The sequence below is a fragment of the Leiobunum rupestre genome, chromosome 1 (genome assembly GCF_980474605.1).
Source record: "Leiobunum rupestre chromosome 1, qqLeiRupe1.1.hap1, whole genome shotgun sequence".
NCBI lineage: Eukaryota > Metazoa > Arthropoda > Arachnida > Opiliones > Sclerosomatidae > Leiobunum > Leiobunum rupestre.
In genome coordinates, this window is record NC_143384.1 from 87,739,352 (window position 1) to 87,751,444 (window position 12,093).

The following is a 12,093-nucleotide window of genomic DNA, read 5'->3' on the forward strand; positions in this document are numbered from 1 at the left end:
ATTTTCACTTTCAGCTTAGCTCGCCGACGAAGCTCGGGGAGATTTCCCTGTTTATCAATAAATATGGGAGCTCCCATTGCAATTCTGCTAATTGTTTTATCTTAAGAAAAATATAACTTTTACTTTTAAAAAGGAAAAATAATATTTAAAAGAGAATGGAATGGGGCTTTCAACGTTGGTGAGTTCATTCAATGTGGCCAAACCAAATACAAATTAACAAAGAGCAGGTGGGTGAATAAATAGTCGATTTAAGGATAATAGATGACGTTAGTAGCGTTTCGCTTTCGGTTAAAATTCAAACGTGATTTTCCACCTTAAGTCAAATATCAAATTCCCCCTCATCTTTTGTTTTATATATTGAACTACCTGGGAAATACCAAATCCATTTTATGGTATATTCCATAAAACAGTATTTTTTTTTTGTGTACTTGTATTTACAATTTTTTTTTACAATTCCATTTTGTTTTTAGTACTCATGCCCTTCTACTAAAGCAAAGCTTGTACGTAGAGGGCACAATTGGTAATTTTTAGTAATTTTTTAGAGCCCCGCACAATTTACAAAATCAAAAATATCATACAACATATCTTCTAGGCCTAGAGCATGTTATTTATCATATCATATTTTTCAGCCGCCCATTTTTTAACTTCTCTTTTAAATTTTTTAAGATTGGATTAAGTTGGTTAAATATTAGCGGACCATAATACATGGCATGCTTTTGACTTTTAGTCTTATATAGTTTGGGAATTTTAAATTGGAATGCTTTTAGCGATCTGGTATTTTGTACATGTGAATACATTAAATTAGAAATGGCCTTATTTTTAAAAAACTTAATAAATACTGCTACAGTATAAATCTGTCGAACGTTAAAAACCTCGAATTCATCGTAAAGCAAAGCAGTAGAATAACGCATCAGCTTAAATAAACAGATTTTTATAATTATATTCTGCAAATGGTTTAACGAGCTCAAAGCCGTATTTGTAGCACTTCGCCCCCCGGAGAGATGCCTGAAAGAAACACTGTATAAGAGACAAACCAATCCGCGACAATACCACGAACACCAATATTTCTTCATTTTTCAAATAAAAGTTTGTGACTTATCGTATCGAACGCCTTTGCTAGGTCTAAAAATACTGCAATCACTCTTTTGTTAATATCCAGGTTTTCTGTTCAGTACGTCGTAAAGTCATAATTGGCGTCGTTTGTACTCTTCCCTTCTTGAAATCCGTATTGGTTCGTTGATATAATGTTGTTTTTATTGATAAATTTACAGAGTCGAACTTTCATGCATTTTTCAAATATCTTTGAGAAGTTACTCAAGAGAGAAATTGGTCTATAATTTTTTGCTAATGTTTTGTCACCAGCTTTATAAATTGGTATTATTGTAGCGTTTTTCAGAACATCTGGAAATATACCTGACTCAAAACTTCGATTTACTATATATGTCGATGGCATAATAATCAGCTAGGCTAATACCCAAGGCACCACCGTAGGCCTAAGTCATCAAGCGACTTTTGAAGCCTTTAATTCAGGTGGCCGGGTTACAATGCGTAGGAGGGTGGTGGCAAGCCCTGCATGCCACGCGTACGAGCCAACAGCTCCCTACACTAACTATTACCGTTAACCTCAACAAGTTTTTATGGAAGGGGAAACCGAAGATCTCGGGAGAAACCCCCTTAAACCAGTGGGGAGAGAACTTGCAAATAAAAGCCTCTATATTTTTTAGGCAGTCCGATTAAACTCATCGGAAGTAGACGATTTTTTTAAATTAATGATTTGATTACGTATTTCGATTTCAGTTACGGGTTCTAAAAACATAGAATTACTATTTTTATCGGGGTCACTATAGATATCCGTATTGAAACCCTTAACATCAATTTTATCAATATTTTCGGCCATTTTTAGACCAACTGTTGAAAAATATTTATTTAATTTCGTGGCGACTATATTCGGTTCAACGGTTGAATCGATAACCTCATTATCAATCTTAAGTTTTATACCATTAATCATATGAGTATTATAATTTTTACCTATAATTTCATTAATTGTTTTCCAAATTTTCCCCGTATTATTTTCGGCCTTTTCAATTTTTTTTCCGATAGTAAAAATTTTTAGCTTCACCTATAATGGTTGCTAATTTATTTCGATAGATAAGATACTCGTTTTTTAATATAGGGTTAAAAGGCTCGTTAATCAAACACTTGCGCAATCGATCACGTGTTCTAATACAGTTTATCAGGTTTTTTTAAATCCATGGCTTTACAGGCTTATTTTTTCTAGAACGGTTTATATTTTGATTCTTTATTTTACCTAAATCAATATAAAAATTAAGAGTATTAAGAAATTCAGACATAGCTTTATCAACGTTTTCATACTTTAAAACGCTTGTCCACTGTTCGAATTTTAATAATCGTTGGAGTTTTAGATGCATTAGGGTCATTCCATGTGAAATCGAGAGGTTGGGAGGCACTACCTCACCGATTTTTACATGAATTTTTTGTGTAAATGTAGGCTTTAAATTATGACAATTCCCCAAATTTAAGCCCTCTAGCTGTAAAAATGGGCGATTTATGATTTATTGAAATTTACACACAGCGAAGGCTTCGCGGCCCCAAAAATTCAAATATTTGACCATAACTCGCAGTGAAATTGCCCAATAAAATAAAAATTAGTCACTTCATAACAAATTCGACAAACAATCCGAATCTGGCAATGCAATTTAAATCGGATTATTATTGAAGAAGATATTAAGGTATTAGGGGGGTTCATTTGACCCCCAACAATCGGAAATGACGTAACCTTCGATTTTTTTTCAATTTTTCATATGTTAGTTCTCCTGACTTAAGTAACTTATATTTAAATTATCAAAAACGATAAACTTTTATTTTAAGTATAACACTTAGTTTATTTTATTTTGAAAAAAATATTTTTAATTTGTAATGTTACATATAGAAGTCGCTTTTTCAATACAGTGCAATTTAAATGTTTTGTATTAACAAGAATGTATTTATTTATTATTAGGAAGAATGATTATGTTGCGACAATCGCCGGGCACGTTGAAAGCCTTTCCCCCGTCTCGCGCGGGGGGAAAGACAAAACGTCACCGGCGTTTGATTTCCATCGCGTTAGGTGACGTAAATTTTAAGCAGCCAATGAAATACCGGGACTATTCGTTTTATTTTAAGCGGAGGAGCGTACTGGGGGGACCAACGGGCGGATTGAGAGAAAAGCTAAAAACCGTCTCGACATAGACATTCTCCCTAGGTATAAATAAATACATTCTTGGTATTTATCATGAATGAATTTATATATGTATCTATTATTTATTTCAATTATAATTGAACATTAAAAACCATTCAGTGTATCTTAATTTGGCATCGAAATTGGTTTTCGATCATTTTTGTAGAAGACATTAGGGGGGTTCATTTTACCCCAAAAACGGAAATGACGTCACCTTCGATTTTTTTAATTTTTGTATATGTTATTTCTCCTGACCCAAGTAACTAAAATTTAAAATATCAACAATGAGAAACTTTTATTTTAAGTATAACACTTAGTTTAGTTTATTTAAAAAAAAATATTTTTAATTTGTAATGTTGCATATAGAGGTCACTTTTTTAATAAAGTGCAATTTAAATGTTTTGTATTTATCATAAATTAATTTGAATATCAATCTCTTATTTATTTCAATTATAATTTTAACATTAAAAACCATTCCCTGTATCTTAATTTTGCTCTGAAATTCGTTTTAGATCATTACTGTAGAATATATTAGGGGGTTCTCTAGACCCCAAAAATTAGAATGACGTCACCTTCGATAATTTCGATTTTTTAATATGTTAGTTATTATAAGGCAACCATGCAACAGTAGTCACACGTGTTACTCCCGGGACTGTTCTTCATCTTTCTAGCTTAGTTACTTATTTCACTAATTATTAGGTTGTGCTTTTCTGGTGCTGTAATTTTCCAGCTTTGTTTTAATATTCCTGTCGACCCTTTGGCATTGCGTATTCGCTGCTTAATCATTTAATTTACTTACCGGTTTCTCGGTTTACGACTCGCCTGCTTTCGTGGTTATTTGTGAGACGCGTCTAATTTCACGATGTGTCCGTCCAGCCCTTGCTTTTTCTCACTGACACTTGCGCTTTGGGATTTCAGGTGTGGTCGACGTGCTGTGCAGCTAGGTTTTGTGTGCGCGTTATATTATGAATCTTTATTTTATTGTAAACTGTGTTTAATTGTCTGGTTGTTTACCGCATTATTATTAGTTCGGTCCGCCGTCAGAAATTCACAGACTCGGTGGTTCCACTTTACTTATTTTATATAATGTCTGTTGTTGTTTTTTTTGATTGACCCATACTTTTTATGTTTATTTCTCTTGTGGTGTGTTACGTGTTTCATTTAACTCGGCCCTCCGTTATAACACGTGTATTTCTATTGTCATCCGTTACTTATTGTTATCATTTTATATTGGCTATTCATGTATTCTCAATTTTTGCCGTCTCAACGTTATGTCGACTTCTAGGGATTCTACACTTTGTATTCTGTCGCGGGACTGCCGACAACGTATATTTTTTTTAAACTAGATTGTAGTGTATTATTAATTTTGGGATGTACATTTTTAGACTAACGTTATTTTTTTGTCGGTGTATATATTTTTCATGTGTTTTCGTGCTTAGGCAGCCTGGTCTATAATGGCCGGCTCTGCTGTTAAATGTCTACGTTGCGGAGAATCATTTATAGGAAAGCAAAAGAACCTGCAATGTAAATCCTGCTCTAAAAAAAGTGCACGTTAAGTGCACTAAAATTGATAACGATCAATATATAGCTCATAAGTGCAAGGCTGACTACTTGCGCGATGATTGCAAACGGGATGGTCTGTCATCCGCCTCCTCTAATAATGAGTCTCCACTCAACGCTAATGGCCTGGACTTCATACCATCAACACCCGACAAGCCTGAGTCTGTCGATCCATCCACTCTACGGATATCCCAAATGAATTCCATCAAAATCACCGCTTAATTCGAGATGAGGGTTCGGTATTCGCGTCAATGCAGGATACCCTCTACAAAATCCTCGCTACATTATCCATGATGCAATCGGCCATGGCTTGTCTCCAAAACGAAAATTGTCGTCAAAATGAGCTTTTACTCAAGCGCGATAATACTCAAATTTCGACCGAGACTGCTCTCTTACCGAAGCAACTTTATGTCTCCCTGGCACAGAGCCGATCTAAATCAAAGCCTAGTCAAACCTATGCCACAAAGGCATCCACGTCTCAAGAAAGCCAACTCTCTAACAAGGGTTACACTGAGTGCGCCAGGCAGCCACCAACTACGAACAGGGGCGTAACAACCAAGGCCGGGACATCCCAGGCCGCGCCACTATCTCCCGCACGCGGAGAGAGCCAACGCAACCCTTCGTCTCGCTATAAAAAATCCGATGAATTGTTTAAAATAAAAATTTAGGGCTCCAATGCAAAGCGGTGTACGTTACCAGACTCGACCCAACAGTCACGTCGCAGGAATTTAAGGAATGCTTAATCAAGGAAAATGACCTCAAGACGGTGGAATGCGTTCGCCTGAGAACCCGCTTTCCTTCCTATTCTTCTTTTTATGTGTCATCTGACATGTCGAAATACCATGTCCTGCTGGATATCAACACCTGGCCGGTTGACTGTTTAATTAACGAATTTATAGGCTACCTGTATGACGAAAGGCGTCATGAATCGGAGATTTGCACTCAAAACCACAAGGTGCAGAATGGCACTACTACAGCGGTCAAGACTTTGACTTATTCCTCCGCTCAAGTGCCACCCTACGGATCAACTACGCCCACCTCAACTATCCCCAATAATGACCAGCACAAACCAACATAACTACGAACTTTTCTTCCAAAACGTTAGGGGTCTCCGCACCAAATCTTTAGAACTTTTCAGCAATATTATTTTCAATAACCATCCCATTATCTGCCTAACTGAAACGTGGCTTACTGAAAATCACTTCACCATAGACTTTTTCCCTTCTTCCTATAATGATCATTGTGGCAGCAGTGAAATATGCCCGTGTGTCCACATCTATCCCGACAGTGAATATGTGGTGGGCTCACACGACAAAGCCTAAGATTCCAATAGCTAACATTGCGTATATTATCCCCAGTGTCCCAAACGGTTCTTTTTTCCCTGTTTGGTGTCTAATGATGTGGGAAACTATCCCAAACCCAGGAAGGATTAAGATATATACTTCTGGATGTCCAAAAAATCAGAAGAGGTGTTGGTACAAAATTGGGTCCCCTCCTCCTGCGGGGTCAAAAAAAGAAGTATTAAAGTTACGATCTGTTAAAAGTATTGTGATAGCCCCTGCGAGGACTGGTAGCGAAAGTAGGAGAAGAATTGCTGTAATTTTAATTGATCAGACGAATAAAGGAACTCGTTCAAAAATTATTCCTGGGGTTCGTATGTTAATAACAGTTGTGATAAAATTTACAGCCCCCAAAATTGAGGAGACACCTGCTAAATGCAAAGAAAAAATAGTGAGATCAACAGAAGGCCCTCTATGGGCTAAGTTTCTTGATAGGGGGGGGGGTAGACTGTCCATCCTGTCCCGGCTCCACTTTCTACTATAGTAGATCTTAAGAGTAAGAGAAAAGAAGGAGGGAGTAACCAAAATCTTATATTGTTTAAACGGGGGAATGCTATATCTGGGGCTCCTAGCATTAGGGGGACTAACCAGTTTCCGAAACTTCCTATCATAATAGGTATAACTATAAAGAAAATTATAACAAAAGCGTGAGAGGTTACAATTACGTTGTAAATTTGTTCATTTTCTATTATTGAGCCTGGTTTCCCTAACTCAATTCGAATTAGGATACTTAGGGCAGAGCCTACTATAGCGGCTCAAACCCCAAAAATTATATATAGTGTTCCAATATCCTTATGGTTAGTTGAGCATAATCATCGCGGTAAAATGTCTGAAAATAAGAGGTAAATTGTAAATTTATTGATGGGTTACTCCTTTTACTATGGTTTTATAGTTTAAAAAAAAATTTAAAATTGCAAATTTTAAGATATAGCTTATTAAAACTTAATTTTGATTAATGTAAACTTTGAAGGTTTATAGTTTTTTTAACTTAAAGCTTTAAAAGCTTAGGATGATTAGAGGGCCTAATAAAAGGAATAAAGTTGATAATCAGTTTTGTTTCTTTTGCATATTTGGGGGTCTTTGATTAAATATAGCTAAGGCAGTATAAGTAATTCGTAGATAAAAATATAAGTTGATTATAGAACTTAATAATATTAAGAGAATTAGGGGATATCTAGCATTTGCCAATAGTAGTATTAGGACTAGGATCTTAGGGAAAAATCCAATTATTGGGAGTATCCCCCCAAACTTAATATCAGTAAGTAAAGGGGTAGTTTTGACCCCTTGGATATAAATATGGTTTTGTTGAGTGAATTAATATGATGTTTATTTAAAATATTCGATAAAATAGCTAAGGTGCTTGAGTAGACAAGAAAATAAATTATAAAAACTTTTAAGTTAAGCTCTAGTGCCACTAGAAGCCACGCTAGATGGGAGATAGACGAAAATCCCACAATTTTTTTTGGGGAAGTTTGGTTGAATCCTCCCATGGCCCCAAAAATTAATGATAATACAATATAAAATAAGAGATTTATTTTAGTTATTGTTAAAGTTACTAGAAGTAAAGGGGTTAATTTTTGTCATGTTAGGATGATAAATGTGCTTAGTCAGCTGACGCTCTCTAATAGCGTTGGGACCCAGAAATGTATCGGGGCTGCCCCTATTTTTGTTATTAATGCTAAGAGTGTAAGGGAAGAGGATGAAAAACTTATTTCCATTTGAACGGATCTGATAATAAGTATTGAGGAAGCTACCCCTTGCACAAAGAAATATTTTATAGCAGCTTCTGAGCTACTAATATTTATTTTATTAATGATTAAGGGGATAAGGCCTATCAAGTTTATTTCGAGGCCAAATCAGACTAAGAATCAGGAGGAAGCTCTTAGGGAGATTATTGGCCCTAATAAAACTATCATTAAGAAAATTAGGTTGGCAGGTTTTATGATTATAAAAGGAGTTATTCTCATCGTTAGGTTATGGGCCTAAAAGCTTAGTTAGCTTACTTTTAAGTTTTGGTGTTGCTGCACGGTGCTCTTTGAAGGTACAGGAGATAAGTTGTCTTTATTAAACTTAATTTTTTCTTTTTCTTTTTACCCCCAAACCCAGAAGAAAAAGGAAAATTAGGTTTTATTATACTTTATTATTATTGTTAGGTGGTTCAGTTAGGTATTCTTTTGAGAGGCTATTGTTTTGTTCAAGTTATTGGATAGATTAATTTAAGCTAAAATCTTTTATAGTCGCTTTAAAGTTTTATACGCTTTTTGATAGATTTTTAAGGTAGAAATATTATTTATGTTTATCTAATTTCTTTATATATAGATTAAAGTTAATTAGCCAGCTAAAAGCGTGCCAGCCGCTGCGGTTATACGTAAGGTTTATATAAAGTTTGTTTATGCACATTTTGGCTATAATTTAAAAAAAAAATTTTGAGTTAACTAGTGAAATAGTATCTTTTAATAAATTTTATGGTTTGTTGGATGAAAAGTTAGGGTAAAGACTAGGATTAGATACCCTTTTATGCTAACTTATATTGTTTTAAGGAATAATTTTAAAATTAAAGAATTTGGCGGTGTTTTATCCTCCTAGAGGAACTTGTCCTGTAATCGATGTACCTCGATAAATCTTACCTTAGTTTTTATTAAGTAATTGAGTTTATATACCGTTGTTGTTAGATTACTTAGCTAAATAAATTGTTAGTTTTCGTTATAGATAGTTTGGTTTTGTCACTTCAAATCAAGGTGTAGTTTATGCTAGGGCAGAGATGTGTTACTTTATTTAAGGTTTGGATCGTGAATTGAATTTTTATGTGAAAAAGGATTTATTAGTAAATTTTTATTAATAAGATGAGTTGAATCAGGCTCTAGAACATGCACATATCGCCCGTCACTCTAATTTTAATATTAGATAAGTCGTAACAAAGTAGATGTAAGGGAACTTGTATCTAGAGGTTAGAGTAGAGCTTTAAAGCGATTTATTTACATTAAATAGTTCTTTGTATAACGGAGTGCTCTTATGAATATGTTTTAGTTTGGATATTAGAGTAAATTTGGTTGAATAAGCTAATTATTTTTTTTGCTATATTAAATTTTTTTGAAAAAGTTAGATAAGTGTGAACTGTGAAGGTGTTGAAAGATTTAGTTAAAAGTAAAATTTTTTGTACCTTTTGTCTCAGGGTAGGTTAAAATTTTAGATATATTTTAGTTTCCCGAATTAGAATGAGTTAGGTACTTAAGTATTAATTGTGACAAAATTAATAGAATAAGTATTTAGTAGTGAGATGCTATACGAATTTTAGGTTATCTGGTTTCTTTAGAAATTAAAAAGGTAGGTGTTATTCAGCTACAAAGAATAGCAAAAAGTTTGTTAGGGTTAAGCTTAGCATATGATTTTTATATTTTTTGTTAGGGGTAGTTAGTAAGGTTTAATAGTGGCTTGTTGTTTAATAACATTTTTTTTGAAAAGAATTGAAGGGTTATAAAGAGAAGATTGTAGCTTTAAAAAATTGTTCATAATGATTTAATTAGTAGAGATAAGAGCTGGTTATTTTTTGGTTAAGTTTTAGTTGAATTAGTTTGGATTTAAGTTTAATAGAGGAACTCGGCAATCATTTACCTTAACTGTTTATCAAAAACATTTCTTTAAGAATGGTTATTTAAAGTAAATTCTGCCCCCTGGTTGTACTAAAGGGCCGCAGTAGCCTGACTGTGCTAAGGTAGCATAATCATTTGGTTTTTAATTGGGATCTGGTATGAAGGGATAAATAGGGTATGTCTATCTTTTTAAATATTTTGAATTTAAATTTTTAGTAAAAATGCTAGAATTATTCTATGGGACGATAAGACCCTATAAAGCTTAATTTTTTTAGTTATAAAATTTTTTTCTAGTTTTACAGCTAAGATAATTATACTGGGGCGGTAGCTAATAAACTTAGTTTAGTTAAAATTAATGAAGATCCATTTTTGGTGAAATAAGACTAAGTTACTTTAGGGATAACAGGATAATATACTTTTGGAGTTCTAATCGAAGAGTATGTTTGTTACCTCGATGTTGAATTAATTAAACTGTAAGGTGAAGAAGCTTTACTAGTTAGTCTGTTCGACTATTAAAAAATTACATGATTTGAGTTCAAACCGGTTTAAGCCAGGTTGGTTTCTGTCTATAGTTTTTAAAAAGTTTCTTAGTACGAAAGGACCAGAATCTATGAATTATTTATATAATGTTAATTAGTGAAAATTTATTTGGTTAATATGGCAGATTAGTGCGTTGAATTTAAGCTTCATTTATAAGACAGTGTCTTTTTTAACAATTTTGTTAATTTTAAGTTATACTTTGATATTAGTGTGTCTTCTCGTAAGTGTTGCTTTTTTTACTTTATTAGAGCGTAAGGTACTAGGGTATATTCAGATTCGTAAGGGGCCTAACAAGGTGGGTTATATGGGTCTTTTACAACCTTTTTCGGATGGTCTAAAGTTAATAACTAAAGAGCAGATTTGGCCCTTATATAGTAATAAAATGATTTTTTACTTAAGACCGGTGTTAGGTTTATTTTTAGCCTTAGCTTATTGAGCTTTATGTAATTTAGGGGGTACTGTTTTTTTTTACCAGTATGGTTTAATTTATTTTTTAGTTTTATCAAGTTTAGGGGTTTATTCCCTTTTGGGGGCTGGTTGGAGTTCCAATTCTATTTATAGAATGTTAGGGTGTTATCGGGCTGTGGCCCAAACTATCTCTTATGAGGTAAGTTTGGCTTTAATTTTATTAGGTATTGTCCAGTTGGTGGGAAGTTTTAATTTGGGGGAGAGTTGGAGCTTTTCTTTAGTAAAGTCGGGTCTTTTATTAGTTTTATTAGGGGTGTGGTTTTTATCTTGTCTTGCTGAGACTAACCGTAGTCCCTTTGATTTTGCTGAGGGTGAGTCTGAACTAGTTTCAGGGTTTAATGTGGAATATGGTTCTGGGGGTTTTGCTTTAATTTTTATTGCAGAGTATGGCAATATTATTTTCATAAGTTTGTTAAGTTGTTACTTGTTTTTTAATATAGACTTTTTTTTAGTTTTGTTTGTGGTTATATTTTTCTTTTTGTGAGTGCGAGGTTCTTTTCCTCGTTACCGTTATGACAAGTTAATAATATTAGCTTGAAGGGGTATTTTGCCTTTGGTTTTGGGATATTTTGGGTTTTTATACGGAGTCTTAGTATAAGTTTTTAATTACTTTGTCAGATAGATTGAGTTAAATTTAGAATTTAAATAGGGCTTAGGTCAGGTAATAGTATTAATAAGAATGTTAATTCTCCCTTTATCTCTTTTGCTTATAGGTGCTCTAAAATCTAGTTTTGAATTAAATAAATCATTAGGTTACCTATATTTTGCTTTCAAAGCAAATTGCTTTATTTAGCTAAATGACTAGTTTAGTCTATTATCTTGAATCATTATAGCTAGTGGTCTTAATAAGAAGTAGGTGAAGTATCTGATTGTAAAAACTTGTCCTAAATTGAGGTAAGGTTCCTCGATAGGGGAGGCACCAATTCATGTTAAGAGCATAATTAAGGTAATAAAGCTTCAGAATACAAATTGAATATGATGAAAAATTGACTGTGTATCCCCCCCTCTCTCTTTGTATTAAACTGTGAATTATTTTAACATAAGCATACTATCTCAAAAAATTAAAAGTAAATTATTATAATAAGTAACGATATAACGTTATGATAAATTCAGACCACGGGAAATCTAGAGTGTATACTTCAGTTTGATAGTACCCACTTTAGAAATTAACTTAGGGCTACCTTAAGCAGTGTTGTCATGCGGCAGCGCAATTTAAATGGACCCTTTACTTATCAATGATATAATTATTTATCAAAATTATTAAAATGCCCCCATTTGACCTTTTACTATTTTATGAGCTTTAAAAATAAAATAGTAAAAAGTCAAATGGAGAATAATTATATAGTCTTTACTGGAA